Here is a 19,390-nt window from a genome sequence, read left to right as displayed (position 1 = left end):
GGGAGACCTACTTCCAGACAAGTAAGAACACAACCCTCATTGCTGAAAGATAAAGAGGAAGATGGAATAAGTAGCAGACGCAATGAAGACCATGGCCAGTAATGTCACCAAGGATATATTTGGTTCACACATTTCAAATTCAAACCCTAGGTCACATGTGTCAAACACAAGGCCCGTGGGCTGAATTCGGCCCTCAAGGCCATTTCATATGGCCCCTCGCACCTCTCCTAGAGCTGCAGTAGAGCTCCAGCCCTCCTTTGGGCCTCCTCCAGACCCTGCACTTTCTGCTTCCCTACTCCTCCCCAGCTTCTGCCTAGCAGCAACCAAGGTAAGGGATGCCCTTTGATGTAAGGGAGGGTAGAGGGGGACTCTTGACATCTGATGTGGGGGGTGGGATACTCTGGAATCTAGTATTTGGGATACAACCGGCCCTTGGAGGGCAATTATAATGCTAATGTGACCCTCAATAAAGTTGATTTTGACGCCCCTGCCCTAGGTTATTGTAATGATGGTGGGTCTAACACAATGCAATAAGAAATGTAAATGTAAACTCAATCACTGAAAATAGTTAATTTTGCAGCTTTCATGAAAGAGTATCTGATGATCTTGTCATAAAGGTCTTTGTTAAGATAGTAGGGTCTCAAAGTTCTATCCGTGTCTTCCAGCTGTGCACCTGCACTATCACCCTGTCGCACATGCTTCCAATTAGGGTTGCCACCTGCCCAGGATTCACCTGGACAGTCCGGGTTTTGAATCATGTGTTTGAGTTTTAGGCGGACTGAAACCCGGATACATTATTCAGACCTGGCTGTGGCTCCCCAATTAACCAAGATAGTCACACAAACTTGTTGCCATCCGGGAGCTGTAGGTGTCTGTCTGGGGGCAGGTTCGACATCATTAGGGGGCAGGGCGATGATGTCAGCAAGATAAATTTGGCCAAACCCACTGTTTGCAGCGGCACGCTATGCGCGCTGCAATACTACTCTCCTTGGGGCACCCAAAGGTGTCCCAGGTAGCTAAAATTTTCAGTTTTGGCTTGAAGAAAAGGTGGCATCCCTACTTCCAATGGAGATTAGAAGTTGGCCAAATCAACACATAATATGCAAGCATGGTCCACTGCTGTCACCCTCAGGAAACCTACCTTGAGAAATAACACCAAGCTGCATGTAGACAGGAAGAGGCTGCAAAGAAGCGACAGGATATCAGCCATACCAGGATAGAACAAAGAATAAAAAAATGATGAAAACATTACTTTTATTAAAAAATGGTAATTGTTTATGATACAGGGTGCTTTAGTAGACTAAATATCAATCAGTTAGGATTTACATTTATTTTGGTTGTATATGAGTAGGTTTTCTGATCATAAAGTTAGATAACTTGATTCTAGAACTTTCTTTATCTACATTGTCATCAACTTGTTTATTGGAAAAAGTCAGCTAATTATTATGTCCTTTCAAGCAGAGGCGTCGAGTTTAATTTAATCTTATCTCTGACATTTGCTAAAAATAGTCACTTTTTAATATAGTTAATACATGCCGAACTATTGTCATAACTTATTAACGCACAATCAACATTTCCATACATATTTCATTGTACTCTCTGGAGGTCCTAAAAGTGGAACAATGGTCTCAAGGTTATTTTAAACATAATAAAATCATAGTATAAGGCCTACAAGACTGAAAATACCGGCATTAGAAATTAATTAAAATAACACCTGTCACCTACACAATGCCAGGTAGAATCTGCCATAATGTTTCATATGCTTTGCATACTTGCATATTATAGCCCCTTCACCTCTGGATGTGCTCTCCTCCGTCCATGGGAAGTCCAAAGCTCCCTGCTGCTTCTCCCTCCGTCACCATCTTTTTACAGGTCTGGGGTTTTCTTGGTTTGGCAATTGGTAGCCAATTGCACATCCGAGCTGGTATGATTATCTCAGCACCCTGCTAAATTCTCATCATCTCCTCCCAGTAATGGGTTAGGACTTTTCAGGAAATGCGTTTTTTGGGATATTTTTGTTGTTGTTGTGTATATATTTTACCAAAAAATGGGTAATATATTATGGCTATGTGACCTAAAACAAACCTTTTTGTAATCTTTCCTGAAATTTTGAGTGTATATTGTGTGACATAAAAAACTGGAACCATTACTATTTTATTCTCCATCATCTCTGCTTTCACAACAAATATGTTTTGGGGGTTTAAAGTAATCTTCAGGCCTAAAATGATTTTGTGTGTAAAAAAATGCTAAAACAGCTCTGGCAGCGAAAGCCTTAAATCTATTGTTAAAGAGGAAGTAAACCCTCCTCTGCAACTTTTACCTATAGGTAAGCCTATGATAAGGCTTACCTATAGGTACTGTAAATATCTCCTAAACATGCACCGTTTAGGAGATATTTACCTTAAATGCAGCCAGTGACATCACTGGCGCATGTGCTCTGAAGGAACGGCCGCTGGTGCCGTTCCTTCAGAGCCCCGTGCCGTGACCGTCGGCTCCCACGCGCACGTGCAGGAGTGACGTAATCGCGGGTCCGGCCAATCAGATGGCCGGATGCCGCGATCCCGGAAGACGGGCGACTGAACATGTCGCCCGTCATACAGGTAAGCGGGCGGCACGACAGGGGCTTGTTCTAAGTTAAGTATTTCATAATAAGCTAGTATGCGATGCATACTAGCTCATTATGTGTTTCTCTTTCAGGTTGGAAAAAAAAAAAATTTGAATGAGTTTACAACCTTTTTAATCATTGGCCCAATGACTTGCCCTGAAAAGCTATATGGCAATAACATGTACCGGGTTTAGTATTTATGTACCAGATTTGTAGTACTCTTTATATCAGTATCTTGTTTAGTTTTCTCTGAAGGTTTCTTTTCATGAAAATTCTGCCAAGGATGCGATAGCGCGATGTAACTTTTCCCTCTGGTGTTAAGATGAAACATTTTCCTTATGTTCTAGACCGGCAGGCTGCATGAGGTGACAGGCAGAGTGTAATTGTGTTAAATGTGGGGAAGAGTGTTCAATTTGCAAAGCTGTTCTATTGCATGATTCAGTTACAATTGATTTCTTAATGGATTATAGTAAAAACGCTTCAATGAAATGGCCTGTAGTATCATAGAGAAACTTCTCTGAAGAAGCGTTTGCTTGTATAAAGACGATCTGAAACACAACAAGCGTCCAAATTGTCAAAGGGACCGTAGAGTCTCCATGCTGTTTGGAGAGCATTTGATTATTTCTACAATTTCTACAATTTAAAGAGAAGAAAATACAAGCAAGTCTTTGTTAAATGTAAAAGGACGCAAAAGGACATAAAAGGATGCTTTAAAACCTGGAGATGAGCACAAAATTAGAGGTATTGTTTTTGTCTCATCTGCTTTTGATGAAGAAAAAAGAATTAATGTACATACATAAACCCTCGAAACTTTTTTTTTTTTTGCTGCAACCTGAAAGAGAAGCCCATAATGAGCTAGTATGCATCGCATACTAGCTCATTATGAAATACTTACCTAAGAACGAGCCCCCGCCGTGCCGCCCGCTCACCTGTATGACAGGCGACATGTCCAGTCGCCCGTCTTCCGGGATCGCGGCATCCGACCATCTGATTGGCCGGAACCGCGGTGACGTCACTCCACGGGGCTCTGAAGAAACGGCACCAGCGGCCGTTCCTTCAGAGCGCATGCGCCAGTGAGGTCACTGGCTGCATGTAAGGTAAATATCTCCTAAACGGTGCATGTTTAGGAGATATTTACAGTACCTATAGGTAAGTCTTAATATAGGCTTACCTATAGGTAAAAGTGTCAGAGGAGGGTTTACTTGCTCTTTATCCTGGTCTGGTGACACCACATGAGGGTCCTCCAGCACATGAGGGTGCTTCTTCCAGAACTGACACATGATTCACTCCTGGAATACTGTGAACCCAGTCAAGTAATGACATACCCCCAGGGCTAAATTTAGACCTTGGGGGGCCTGGGGCACTTCAAATTTAGGGGCAACTTAACATAGAAATTAAATTATATGAAAAATAAAAAAGTGAACTAAAATAAATGATTCTACCTTGCCTTAGCGTTGATCAGTGTACAGGGGGTGGCGTGTATTGATCCACAGGCTGAAAGATTCAGGAAATGGAAGATCACTTCTGGTTGAAGGATCTTGGACACGGAAAAAACTCACTGGTTAGGAGTCTACTTCATTACTACACTTGGTGCATGATATGTAAAGAAGAAAGGACCTCTACTCTGCCGCTTTTCGCCCAATGCTCTTTTCACCCATACACACGTTGTTAATGTTTTTAATAATACAAATAATTTTGAAATTATTACATTTTTGTATAAAGGAAGTCTAGGGCCCCCTCTGGCAGGAGGACCCAGGGTGATTGTCCCTTTTTTCCCTTTTAAATCCAGCACTGCACACCCCCAAGGAGGCTTGTAAATGATCGTTTGACTCACAGGAATGGCCAGAGTGTTGTTCTGCCCTAAAGAACCTGACCAGACAGGAGGTTGGGAACAGTGCTGGATCAAGGAGAAGGCAGATGAACATTGGCCAATTATTTATTTTTTTGCAAGATGGGAACAAGGGGTCATAAAAAGGAAGATAAAAAAGACCCGGAGGTTAACTTTTTAGCTCATTTCCTTTATTCACTTTTTTCCCCACACTTTTTACAAGTCCGATCAATTGTTTACGGCATGTCCTCTGTATGGTTTATTTCTCATAATATATTATCCATAGATTTGATGGGTTGGTCCACCCAAAGGTCATATTTTAGCTTTAGGTAAGCTTGGTGGTCTCAGATAGCTCCTAACTTCTTAAATTCTCCAACAATTAGATTTTCTTCCCTAAACCCTGGCTTTTCCTGAACACTGGGGATCTTTGGTTGTTCCCAACCACTTGTTCCAGCGCCCCCCCCCCCCCCCCCCCCGTTGCATATTACTGTATAAGATAAAAATCCAGTTAGTCATGTCAATGCAGGAACCTAAACATAGAAATACTCTAAAGTCATGTATTTGTTTTCTAAAGCCTCATGCGCACTGCAGCTGTCAAATGCCCGTTTCACAAGGAGTTTAACTTTTTATCGCTATCCTAAACGCTTCTCTATGTTAGTCTGTGTGTCCATGCATCCATAGGCTTTTATAGGAGTTTAGAGGCAGGGGTCTTTAGGGACAGAAATTTGAACACACCAAAATCACGTTCAGGAGAGGAACGTTTGAGCAGAAAAAATGCTTGACGCGCCTAAATGTGTGTAAACGCACAATATTCTGACCAACTTAAATTAATAAACGCCCAAATGCTTTATGCGCTAGAATGTGTTCAAATGCACTTTAGGCTGTGTTCACACTTATGCGAATTAGATGCGGGTTTCCCCGCAACCCGATTCACATGACAGGGGACTAACTGCTCAACTGGCGGCAAAAAAATTCCAAACATCGGAATATAGGTGCTACTTCCATATAAAATGCTAACTCACCTGGCTGTTTCCTAAATCCCCAAGCAAGAGGTGCAGGGTGGCTTTAAAGGCTTTAATTGGCATTAAGCTGTCCCTTTGCAGTGAGCAAGCAGGGTATTGCAACTGGCTGCTTCTCCTTATCAGGCTCTGGGGTGTAATGGTTGAAGTTACCCACTCAGTCCCTTTGGTTAATCCTGAAGCTGAAGTGACTGCTGCAGATTGCCATTCTGAAAGAAGGGAAGGCTTGGATCCTGTGTCTCTGCAAAGCAGGGACAAGGATCCATGTCTATCCCCTAGTAAAAGCTCCTTCCACACTGTAGTAAAGCACAGGGTAGGCACACAGCTAACCCTCTGATTGCCCCGGATGTTAATCCCTTCCCAACCACTGTCATTAGTAAAGTGACAGTGCATATTTTTAGCACTGATCACTGTATTAGTGGTACTGGTCACCAAAAATGTCAGTTAGTGTCCGATTTGACTGGTGCAATTTCGAAGTCCTGCTATAAGTCACTGATCGCTGTCATTACTAGTAAAAAAAAAAATATATATATATATATATATATATATATATATATATAAATGAATAAATATATCCCATAGTTTGTAGATGCTATAACTTTTGCGCAAACCAATCAATATACACCTATTGGGATTTTTTTTTTTTTATCAAAAATATGTAGCACACTACATAGTGGTCTAAATTGATCAAATACCACTAAATAAAGCTGTATTTGTAGGGAAAAAAAGGACATACATTTTATTTGGGTACAGCATCGCACGACCGCACAATTGTCAGTTAAAATACCACGGTGCCATATAACAAGAAATGGCCTGGTCATGAAGGAGGGTAAATATTTCGGAGGTCAAGTGTTTAAGGGTGAAGGGTGATTTAAAGGAAATTATCTACCTTGCAGCGTGGTTACGTTGCGGTGTGATAGCAAACAATTTTTTGATTTCTCTGCAAGATGGATTAGTATACTTTGATTTCTTTGACACTTGGCTTGGTCCAGCTCAATTTTACTGACCCAAAAGTGTGCCACCTGGTACTACCAGTATTGATGCTTTTGCCTGCACACAGAAGCAAATGGTATTACTAAACTAAAAATGGTTGCGTAAGGTGTCAGAAAATAATCAAAAATAAAATAAAGTAACTACTGTATATAATGATAGCAGCACTCACTAAATACCCGCATATTGTAGTTATAATTGATAAAAATGCAAATGTGTTGTGCTAACAATTAAAGGGCTAGTGCATCATTATTACAAAGATATAAATCAATTAAGTGAAAATACATAAAACCAGTGCTTAAATAAATATAATAAACACATCATGTGAAGATGGATTGATTCATAAATATCCAGAAACAATACATTGGCAAAGTGCTCAGTGCAAAAACAGTCCAACAAAGAATAAAGCGCAAATAGTTCATCAAATTGATGCGTGTGTTACCCAAATCTGATAATCATGTGTGAACTTACACAACTTCACACCCAGATGCCCACTCCACTTACAAGCCGCTTACCGACAGGTAAGACCTTAAATGTGGTCTGGCTGCACTTTGGGAGACATCCCCAGTGGGATGGATGGATGGATGGATTTATGGATGGCATACCCCAGGGCTCAGGAAGATGAAGGCAAAGAAGGGACTCATAGTGTAGTGGTATAAAAATCCACTAATTTACTAGGTTAAAAAACTACTCACATATGGCAGATAAAAAGAAAGCATGTCGTCAGATATGCACAATCCACACCCAGACAGGTGTGATTACATCACTGCTGTGGCTCCACGGTGGAGCTACAGTGGTGACATAAACACGCCTGTGATTGCGTTAACAGTTTCAAAGGGCTTAACGGGGAATGGTTGAATAAAATAAATTATTTCTTTACCCATACAATATGCTTAGATTAATAAAACACATGACACTGTAAAAGTAAAAGCTTAACCTATCTTAAAGTGACATTAAAGTCTTCTTAAAAAAAAATAACAAACTCTGTGCAGTGGCTTTGCACAGAGCAACCCTGATCCTCTTCTTCTCGGGTCTCTTTTCCTGCCGAGTGCCCCCAGTCTCTTTTCCTGCCGACTGCCCCCAGAGCAAGCATGCATGTCTATTCACAAACAGAACCGTGGCTCAGCCCTCCATCTCTCTTTCCTGATAGGCTCGGTGGCCGTGATTGACAGCAGCGGGAGCCAATATCACAATGCACATTGCTGAATCGAGATGGGGCTCAGGTAAGTATTGGGGGGGCTGGAGGGATGCTACACAGAGAAGGTTTTTTACCTTCATGCATACAGCATTAAACAGTAGAGTGTCAGTGCAGCAGTGGACAGTGTCAGTAGGGCAGTGGACGGTGTCAGTAGGGCAGTGGACGGTGTCAGTAGGGCAGTGGATGGTGTCAGTAGGGCAGTGGACGGTGTCAGTAGGGCAGTGGACGGTGTCAGTAGGGCAGTGGACGGTGTCAGTAGGGCAATGGACAGTGTCAGTAGGGCAGTGGACAGTGTCAGTAGGGCAGTGGACGGTGTCAGTAGAGAAGTGGACAGTGTCAGTAGGACAATGGATGGTGTCTGTAGAGCAGTGGACAGTGTGTGTATGGTGTCAGTAGAACAGAATAGGTGTCAGCAGAGCAGTGGAAGGTGGCAGTAGGGCAGTGGATGGTGTAAGTATTAGAACACTGAGGAGGTTGCTATGGTGCTTTAAAGGCACGCTGAGGGTGTAATAAAGTCTTTAATAACATTGGAGCCATGTCCTTCTTCCACAGACATCCAGTGCAGGTTGGTGAACACACACTGGACTAAAACATAAGTGTGAGAAGATACAGAAATGGTGAGATTTGAGTGTGTGACACTCACTCTTACCCTCTGCCTCCTCTCTTGGTTCATCCTCCAGCAACAGTGCTACTCCTGGTACGATGACTCCATCTCAGCTGGCTGTGATTTCTTTACCCAATACGGCCTCTCTTCTATTGGGCCCTATTCCGTGCTTTGGTGCTCCTCCTGTGTGGTGCTCCCATCCTCCTCAAGCCACCAGGACACTACTTTTGACAAACATCACAGAGGAGACCAGGTAACCAGGCAAACTTCGCAACTCTTTGTGACTCCTGGCGGCCAATGGTGACACTGCCCTGGGGTTCGCAGTAAGAAGTTCTAGAAGGGACAGGGCTTGTATTGTGAGACAAAGTGAGGTAAACACGGGACATGCCTGACAGTCAAGTGTGTGTTCACTAACCTGCACAGCATGTCTGAGTAAGAAGGACATGGCACCAATGTCCTCTGGCACCCGATCTCCTCAGCATCACAAGCACTATGCCGCTACATCAACCTTTGCTGCAGCTCTAGCACTTGTGATGTGGAGAAGATTGGGCACTGAGGGAGCAGCAGGACGAGAAGATAAGATGAGACATGCAGCGCCCCTCTCAATGTGTCGGCCAAGGCGTGTCACTGACCTCAAATTTATTCTGCAGCAGGACAATGCCCCAGGGCTGCCACCAGCATAAGGCAGCTTAGGCAACCCCCTTAGGGCGCGGGGCCTCCCCCAGCAGGCAAATTAAAACTTCCACGCTGCATCTGGTAGGTTACAGCATAAAAGTTTTAGCTTGCCTGCTGTTTTCTAGACTGCTGTCAGAGAGAGCACTGAGAGCGCAGTAGGCAGTCAGGGTGGTGTGAATGTTCTGCTGTTAGAAGGGACCTGCAAGGATGCAGAGGAGGGTGGAGTGGTGGGCGGATACCAGGTGAGTGCAGGGAGGGGTTTGGGAATCGTTTAAAGGCAGGCTCTGGTCAGGAATAGTAGTGTGCGCCCGGCTGTGCAGGGTGGGAAAGCCCAATGGAGGAAGAGGAGAAGGAGCTCAGTGTGGAGGAGCTCAGAGTGGAGGAGCTCAGATCAGAGGAGCCCCCCCCCCACCCAATCTGTGCTGCAGCTGCTACCTGAGATCCTGGTAGAGATCTTTTCCTGCCTACCTGGCCCGTGACACAGCTACCTCTCCTGGCACCAAATCCTCTCCACTGACACCACTTGGAGAAGCTGCTGAAAGACTGGTGACATCTAGGAAAATTGGTCATTCCCAAGGTGTGTGTGATCAGTATGACACTGCCCTCCCCCAAAATGCCTCTTCACCTGTGTAGACAAAAATCCTTGCACTGGCCGTGCAACAACCCCAAACACACAACTACTTGCATCAAGAACTATCTTCAGTGTAAAGAAGAACAAGGAGTCCTGGAGGAGATAGCTTGTCCCCCACAGAGCCCTGATCTCAACATGATTGAGTGTGTCTGGGATTACATGAAGAGACAGAAGAATTTGAGGCAGCCTCCATCCACAGAAGATCTATGGTTAGTTCTTCAGCATGTTTAGAACAACCTACCTGTTGTCTTCCTTCAAAAACTGTGTGCAAGTGTGCCTAGAAGATGTGATGCTGGTTTGAAACCAAAGGGTGGTCACACCAAATGTTGATCTCATTTAGATTTTCCGTTCGGTTCACTCACTTAGCATTTTGTTTGTTGATAAAAATAAAAGATTAAAATATATATTTTTAAAACAATCTTATTTTATAGCATTTCTTAACACCTATCAAAAACGTTTGCTAGGTACTATACATACACTTGGTTAATTATCATTTGTGTCTTGAGCAGGCATTAACACAGCCCTGAAATTACTAATTGCAGAAATTCTAATAAATGGACCATAGGGTCGGATAAAAGGATGCAGCAAATCCCTGATGTTTATTTCTATTTTTCGCATTGCAGTTCCCCTTGTACAGTCATTAGAATGTCAGATTGAGGAAAAAGTGATGGTTTTCCCTGGCCCACTTGTCATGATGACTTCTGCCGTCTTTGATCAGTTCTGTGTATTTCTGTGCCCTGCTGCTTCCACTCCACTACAACCAGCTGGCATTGGTGTTCCTCATAAATAAAATCCTTTACTATTCTCTCAGTGTTCTGCCAGGGAGTTTGCTGCCTAGTTCGAGAAGGGATGCATACGGTACACAGTATATATTCACAAGCACTGTTATCACATTACTACCATGTCATTAAAAGACCCAACCATGCAACGATAAAAAACCTGCCATTCAATAAAAGGGATCTTTCAGTCATATATGGATTTTTCCAATTAATTCATATGAGTAAAGCAGATATAGTGTCAGATTTTTTTCATCCCAGGTGCATACATGTCAAATATCATGTGGTGTGTTCAAGAGATCACAGTACTCCTCCTGACATTGCATTCATCATCTTTTTTTCCCCAGAAGGCTTGCTCCATCTAAATATAGGTCTACATCCTAAACTAATTTTTCCCAGAGACAAAATTGAAGCAGTCTTTTCTTAGCTGTGTATACAAATGATTCACACTGCCCTGCCACTGCCTTTCACTTTGTGACCAGCCCGTGTAAAGAGTCACTACACTTAAACATCTCTGTGTCCTGCCACTGCCTCTCACTCTCAGTCAGTGTAAAAATCCACCACGCACAGCTAAGTGTCCTGTCACTACCTCTCACACTATGACCACCTTGTGTAAAGATTTACCACACCGCTCAGTGCCCTGCTACTGCCTCTCACTCTCAGTCAGTAGAAAAATCCACCATGCACAGCTCAGTGTCCTGTCACTGCCTCTCACTCTGTGACCAGCCTGTGTATAGATTCATCACACTCATACAGCTCAGTGCCCTGTCACTGCCTCTCACTCTGTGATCAGCCAGTGTATAGATTCATCACACTCACACAGCTCAGTGCCCTGTCACTGCCTCTCACTCTGTGATCAGCCAGTGTATAGATTCACCACACTCATACAGCTCAGTGCCCTGTCACTGCCTCTCACTCTGTGATCAGCCAGTGTATAGATTCACCACACTCATACAGCTCAGTGCCCTGTCACTGCCTCTCACTCTGTGATCAGCCAGTGTATAGATTCATCACACTCATACAGCTCAGTGCCCTGTCACTGCCTCTCACTCTGTGACCAGCCTGTGTATAGATTCATCATACTCATACAGCTCAGTGCCCTGTCACTGCCTCTCACTCTGTGACCAGCCTGTGTATAGATTCATCACACTCATACAGCTCAGTGCCCTGTCACTGCCTCTCACTCTGTGATCAGCCAGTGTATAGATTCATCACACTCATACAGCTCAGTGCCCTGTCACTGCCTCTCACTCTGTGACCAGCCTGTGTATAGATTCATCACACTCATACAGCTCAGTGCCCTGTCACTGCCTCTCACTCTGTGACCAGCCTGTGTATAGATTCATCACACTCACATAGCTCAGTGCCCTGTCACTGCCTCTCACTCTGTGATCAGCCACTGTATATGTTAGGATGCTGGTAGTAACCTGACGGCAGTGGAAGGCCTCGATGTTCTCTAGAGGGCGGAGCTTGGACAGGAACCCCCAAGGTAAGTGACACAGGCTAGCCTGAGGTGCGGAATCTAAGTATCCACCGGTTTTCGCCAGAGCCTCTGGTGGTGAGGATGGACTTTGCTGCGTGTGAATACCAGGTCGCAGTCCTCAGGGTCGCCCGACCAAGGGTGAACCGGTAAAGGTCCGAAGGCAGGTAAACAGACAAGGAAGATCCGAGACAATGGTCAAACAAGCCGGGGTCAGGACGGGCAACAGACAAGCGGAGTCAGGGACGAGCCAAAGGTCAACAGGAAATCAGCAGAAAACAGGTCACAGGTTCAGGAAACAACGGCAGGAGCTGTAGCCAAGACAGCAAAGACACAGTGCTGCTGAGGTGTTTAAATAAGGCAGCCTGTTGCCAATTACTGCCATTAGTCTGCACTAGGTTAACCCTTAGATAGCAGATTCATGACAGCACATCAGTGTGCACAGGGAGCGTTCCTAACAGTATAGATTCATCACACTCATACAGCTCAGTGTCCTATCACTGCCTCTCACTCTGTGATCAGCCAGTGTATAGATTCATCACACTCACACAGCTCAGTGCCCTGTCACTGCCTCTCACTCTGTGATCAGCCAGTGTACAGATTCATCACACTCACACAGCTCAGTGGCCTGTCATTGAGTATCACTCTGTGACCAGCCAGTGTAAATACTTGCCACAACCACACAGCTCATCCCCCTGACACTAAATCTAAGCATACACATAAAGATTTTTACGGGAATCAGCCAAAATTTGAGACAATTATTGCCAGCCAGTGTAAGGATCCGCTCCCACAGTTCGGTCCTCTGCTGCTCTTTCTCACATTGGAGCTTCCCCTGGCCTGCAACGAACCAATGATATCATTTTCCAGCATTGTAACATTCAGACTGAGCTCCTATTCCCACCCGAATGACAATAATCAGAGAAATACAAAGAAGACACTATCAACATTTTCTATTTTTTGTCAGCTGCACCTCTAGATCCCCTGAGGAAGCCCAGATGGTGAAACGCGTTGGGGTACATCGCGCCTACTTCATTTTCTGTTATGCACATATATCTACAGCTCTGGTCCTATATTTTTATGTGTGACCATACATATACAGTATCTCACAAAAGTGAGTACACCCCTCACATTTTTGTAAATATCTTTTTATATCTTTTCATGTGACAACACTGAAGAAATGACACTGTGCTACAATGTAAAGTAGTGAGTGTACAGCTTGCATAACAGTGTCAATTTGCTGTCCCCTCAAAATAACTCAACACACAGCCATTAATGTCTAAACCGCTGGCAACAAAAGTAAGTACTCCCCTAAGTGAAAACGTCCAAATTGGTCCCAATTAGCCATTTTCCCTCCCCAGTGTCATGTGACTTGTTAGTGTTACAAGGTCTCAGGTGTGAATGGGGAGCAGGTGTGGTAAATTTGGGGTCTTCACTCTCATTCCCTCATACTGGTCACTGGAAGTTCAACATGGCACCTCATGGCAAAGAACTATCTGAGGATCTGAAAAAAAAAAAGAATTGTTGCTCTACATAAAGATGGCCCAGGCTATAAGAAGTTTGCCAAGACCCTGAAACTGAGCTGCAGCATGGTGGCCAAGGCCATACAGCAGTTTAACAGGACAGGTTCCACTCAGAACAGGCCTCACCATGGTCAACCAAAAAAGTTAAGTGCACATGCTCAGCGTCATATCCAGAGGTTGTCTTTGGGAAATAGACGTATGAGTCCTGCCAGCATTTCTGCAGAGGTTGAAGAGGTGGGGGGTCAGCCTGTCAGTGCTCAGACCATATGCCGCACACTGCAATAAATTGGTCTGCATAGTTGTCGTTCCAGAAGGAAGCCTCTTCTAAAGATGATACACAAGAAAGCCCACAAACAGTTTGCTGAAGAAAAGCAGACTAAGGACATGGATTACTGGAACCATGTCCTGTGGTCTGATGAGATCAAGATAAACTTATTTGGTTTAGATGGTGTCAAGCGTGTGTGGAGGCAGCCAGGCGAGGAGTACAAGAACAAGTGTGTCTTACCTACAATCAGGCATGGTGGTGGGAGGGCCATGGTCTGGGGCTGCATGAGTTCTGCCGGCACTGGGGAGCTACAGTTCATTGAGGGAACCATGAATGCCAACATGTACTGTGACATACTGAAGCAGAACATGATCCCCTCCCTTCGGAGAGTGGGCCACAGGGCAGTATTCCAACATGATAATGACCCCAAACACACCTCCAAGATGACCACTGCCTTGCTAAAGAAGCTGAGGGTAAAGGTAATGGACAGGCCAAGCATGTCTCCCGACCTAAAGCCTATTGAGCATCTGTGGGGTATCCTCAAACAGAAGGTGGAGGAGTGCAAGGTCTCTAACATCCACCAGAACTGTGATGTCGTCATGGAGGAGTGCAAGAGCACTCCAGTGGCAACCTGTGAAGCTCTGGTGAACTCAATGCCCAAGAGGGTTAAGGCAGTGCTGGAAAATAATGGTGGCCACACAAAACATTGACAATTTGGGCCCAATTTGGACATTTTCACTTAGGGGTGTACTCATTTTGTTGCTAGAGGTTTGGACATTAATGGCTGCATGTTGAGTTATTTTGAGGGGACAGCAAATTGACACTGTTATACAAGCTGTACACTCACTACATTGTAGAAAAGTGTCATTTCTTCAGTGTTGTCACATGAAAAGATATTAAAAATATTTACAAAAATGTGAGGGGCGTACTCACTTTTGTGAGATTCTGTGTGTGTGTGTGTGTGTGTGTGTGTGTGTGTGTGTGTGTGTATGTGTGTATATATATATATATATGATTTATTGTGAGGAGGGTGCGCAGGGTGCTGACCTTAGACACTGCAATTCTGCCATGGGTTTTAATTAGGACTGTGTTCCTTTTTAACAAGTATTATTATGCATACGATTATGTATTTTAACTGAATTTTGTGTGGATTTCTTCCTGAGGTTGGAAATGAAGGCACCATCAAATCCCGCACACTATTGATTTTGTCTTGTTTACACCTGGTGATCTAGGTAGTAACACACCTCCTGTATTAGTGAGACAACACTCTGGAGGAATGAGCACAGACAGCACACAGCGCACCTCCTCCCAGGTCTTACCTCTCCACGACTCCACCACTTCTCCAGACTGCCGTCCCCGTGTCCCAGCTCTGAGTGTGGGCGGGGACAAACAGCTGAAAGCCTGCAACAGGAAGAGAAACTGGCTTTCAGCCAGTGGAGGAAGAGGCAGACAGTGCATTGCTCTGTAACTGATCCCTCTCCCCACCAATCCTCCTGCTGCCCGGGCCCCCCTATGTGCCCGGGCCTCATACAGGAGTACTGGCTGTACCACCCTGATGCTATACATATGCACTGTTACTGTAAAAATGACACTGGCAGGGAAGGGGTTAACCTTATTAGTGATCAAGGGGTTAAGTGTGTCCTTAGGGGTGTGCTTCTAACTGTAAAGGGGCATGGCTGGTGATGTAACCACAGAGATATACGATCCTACATAGCAGGATCGTATGATCTCTGCAGTTAGATCAGGGAGAATGACAAGCGGCTTTGTTTACATTAGCCGCCTGCCTTTCTCCCTCTGCACCGAGAGATCGCGGGTGACCGGCAGACATCGGAACCGCCGGTCACTCGTGCGGATATGTCAGGGAATGAGCAGGGGCGGGAGCGCGCCTCCGGCGGCGCACACTCACCCCCGGCGGCGCACGCTCGCCCCCTAGAGGCTTGTAGGCGAGCGATGTAGTACTACGTCACTTTGCCTATATGGGGCTAACTGCCGCAGTAAATAGTCGTGCGGCGGTCGGCAAGTGGTTAAGAAAAAAAGAGGGGAATAAATGTACTGGACTGCATCAAAAATGCACCAAAAACACATCGAAAACGCACTGGAACGCGTCAAAAACACACATGCAGAAAAGCATCTAGAACGCATCCGGACTGCGTATCTACAGTGTAAACCGACTCTTAAATAGGAAACGAATGCAGCCATCACATCCAAGAATTGGTAAGGTTCAATATAATAAAATGTTTGCTTTTGGGTTTGAGATTGCTTTAATTATAAAAATACACATCTCTATGTCATGGCGTTATTCATACGGTCTTGTAAAGTGTTACTTTTTATAAATCTATGCATCCTTTCCAGAGAATCATAGGTTATGTTGACAGGATTTCCTAGAAGTCTCATCCCCCTGCTGCTGTTATTGGCCTGGAGTGGAATGTCTTACTCTACAGTACTGAACTCCAGGGCACACATACAAAAATTATTCTGAGATAAGCTCTTTGTGAATACATGAAAGCAATGGTAAACTTTTAAAGTGATAATAAACCCTTAGGCTACATGTACACGGGACGTTAAAAAAAGTCCTTTGAACGCTGGAACTTGAACGACGTTAAAAACGCCTGTTGTGTCGCGTTTGCATGCGCGCTTGGACGCGTTTAGACGCGTTTAGCGGCGTTTGCATTCAGAAGCGTTTTTTGCAAAAGACATCTGGAGACCCTCCCAAATACCCACAATGCAACAGAAATATATGTTTTTCAGCCATTTCCATGTGAGAGAAGAGTCAGAGAAGAGTGAGCAGTGGCAGAGAGAGCAGTGTGTTTGTAGAAAGCTGAATTTTTTGGGGTGTTTTCACGATGGATCCAAGCATGAGCATGTGTGAGGAAATGCTCCTGATGTTGCTGAGGCTCCAAAGACGTAGGAAATTGCGTGAGAGGAGCAGAGTTTGCCGCTACTGGACTCATCCATTGATGGCTCAATGCACGTCTACGGGATATTTTATTAATATCTATGTCCAGCTGCGTCATTATCCCGATAAATTCTTTAATTTTACGAGGACGTCTATTGGCACGTTTGATGATCTCCTGGAAAGGCTGCGACCCCGTCTAACTCGCATGGACACTAACATGAGGAAGAGCGTGTCACCAGAGGAACATCTCTTGGTGACTCTAAGGTATGTGTATATATTTCGCCCTCTCTCTCTCCATTCCTCGCTCTCTCCATCTCTCTCTCCCCATCCATCTACTATGTATATATGCTGTATATGTAAATGCTGTATATGTAATGATTTTTTTTTTCAAATTTTAAGGTTTCTGGCCACAGGCCAATCATTTGCATCCCTACACCATTACTTCCTGATGGGTGTTGCAACAGTTGCAAAAGTGGCACGTGAAACCTGCTTTGCAATGTGGGAGGAGCTACATAGAGATGTAATGCCAGTGCCAACAGAACAGATGTGGGAAGAAGTAATTGCTGAATGCTGGATCAAAACAGACTCCAAATTGCATTGGAGCTCTGGACGGAAAGCACGTTAGAGTTAGGAAGCCACCCAAATCTGGTTCACTATATTTTAATTATAATTGTACTCCTGGGATTGGTGGATGCTCATTCACGCTTCATATGTGTGGATGTTGGAGCCTATGGGAGTCAGGGGGATTCGAGAATTTTTCGTGAATCCGCCCTGGGGCGTCGCCTATATGAAGGCCGTTTTGCGATTCCTGGATGGAGGCCTCTTCCACGTACAACAGAGCCTAGCTTTCCATTGGTCATTGTAGCTGACGAGGCATTTGGCCTTGCTGAAAATATAATGAGGACCTATAGTGGACAAGGACTTAGTCATACTGAAAACATTTTTAACTATAGACTCTGCCGCGCAAGACGAGTTGTCGAGTGCGCATTTGGAATATGTGCAGCTAAGTGGAGGGTACTCCTATCTGCAATGCAATTGGATGTGGATAACGCAATTAAAGTAGTTCTTGCCTGCTGTGTTCTACATAACTTTGTCATTGACAAAGAGGGAGGATCCACTGAGCCTGCACCTCCAAACCCTGCCCAGAATATTCCACTTGCTGATTATTTTGTTTCCCCAGATGGTAGCTTGCCCTGGCAGGATGCACATATCTAGTTTGGTATCTCTTTTCTATTTTTCAGTATCGTTATGTTTGAATTTTAATAAAAGTAATATAGTTTGAATTTGAATAGTTATGTTTGAATGTGAACACTATTTTACAAATAAAAGATTGTTTCTTTAACCCCCCCAAAAAATATTGTTTTGACTCGATAATTCTGAGGGGGGGGGGGGGGTGTCGTCAAAACATCAACAACCCAAACCCAAAATCTACAGAGTTGGGTCACCCTGGCATGGCAGAGTCAGGTTACCCTGACATGGCAGCTGCAAACTCATGTCACCCTGACATGGCAGAGTGGGGTCAGGCAGCTGCCATGTAAGGATGACCTGACTCTGCCATGCCAGGGTGACCCCTCTCTGCCATGTCAGTGTGACCGGAGTTTAGGGTGACCTGACTCTGCCATACCAGGGTGACCCCACTCTGCCATGTCAGGGTGACTGGGGTTTAGGGTTATATGACTCTGCCATGCCAGGGTGACCCAACTATGCAGAATTTGGGTTAGGGGTAAACATATATATACAGTATATGTATATGTATATATGTATATATATAAATGTGTATATATATACATATATATATATATATATATATATATATATATATATACACACACACACACATATACACAATATATATATATATAAAGGCCTCCTAAAAAAGAAAGCGCTAAACGTGGGTGAACGCGTTGGTCGCGTTCAGTCGCATTAGTTCGCGTTTTTGCATTTGAAACGCCGGTAAACACACGTTCTGAACATCCTTAACGCAAATAATTGCTTTCTAAAAAACAACACTGAACTCAACTGCCTCTAAATGACTGTAAACGACCCTGTTTACATGGACAGATAAGATAACATAGCGGTGGGTTCAGGGGCTTCTGAAAAAACCGCCCAACTGCTCCTAAACAGCCGTTTACAAGTTGCAGTGTACAAGAGCCCTTACATATACCTAGTGAAATGACTAGTCTTGGGTGATATACAGAGATGGATTACATTCTCATAAGCTGTACCTGTTTTTCTGCAGCCTTAGTCCCTCTACAGCCTTCCAAAGTACACAGATCAGATCTATTTCTCAGCTTCCAACAAGCAGGCGGCAGGGACTTAATGTCACACACTGCACAGCACTGAGTGTATTTTGAGATCTGAGTGGAGGGAAAGGACACACCACCTCTACACAGTCTCATAGAGTAGCATGCACATCAGAGACTATCAGTCACATACTGTGTGCTGAGAGGGGTGGTCAGGGCCATCTCAGGATTGCCTGGTGTCTGGAAAAACCATCAGAAGTGACCCATGCATATAGCAGAGAAAGGAGAAAGTAGACAGGATCCACACTAAGTGCTATGGTCTCAGGCAAGTTCACACTATAGGAGGATATGCTTTGTCCATTTTTGGAGGTTTACAACCATGTTAAAGCAGACCTTTACATCAAAAATGAATGTCCTTGTTTGCTCCCTCTCCCCCCATTTCCATATTTTTTTTGTTTATTTAATGGTACTCACTCCCACTTCATCTTTCCCCGCTTAGGCAAGGATTAGGTAGCAATCAACGCCACCAGCCCCTTGGGACATCACGTCACCTCCCAAGGGGCTTCAGAATTGTCTCCCTGCAGGCTGCTGATCTCACGCATGTGCAGCGGCGCTACAGTATTGGCAATTTTGGAGAGCCAGTTGAAGTGTGATAACAAG

The 19,390-nt window shown here is 44.4% G+C and overlaps 1 protein-coding gene and 1 pseudogene across 3 annotated transcripts in view; one reads left to right on the top strand and one right to left on the bottom strand.

Moving 5' to 3' along the window:
* KCNIP4 (potassium voltage-gated channel interacting protein 4) overlaps positions 1-19,390 on the bottom strand; it is an 888,341-nt gene that overhangs the window by 582,147 nt on the left and 286,804 nt on the right. The window lies entirely within an intron of this gene.
* Positions 16,435-17,702, top strand: LOC309544782 (annotated as a pseudogene). The gene is made up of 2 exons: positions 16,435-16,751; positions 16,887-17,702. The product of its transcript is annotated as an uncharacterized misc_RNA (transcript).

The sequence above is a fragment of the Pelophylax lessonae genome (genome assembly GCF_965119305.1).
Source record: "Pelophylax lessonae genome assembly, chromosome: 1".
Taxonomy (NCBI): Eukaryota; Metazoa; Chordata; class Amphibia; order Anura; family Ranidae; genus Pelophylax; species Pelophylax lessonae.
This window is presented reverse-complemented; position numbering and strand designations above follow the sequence as displayed.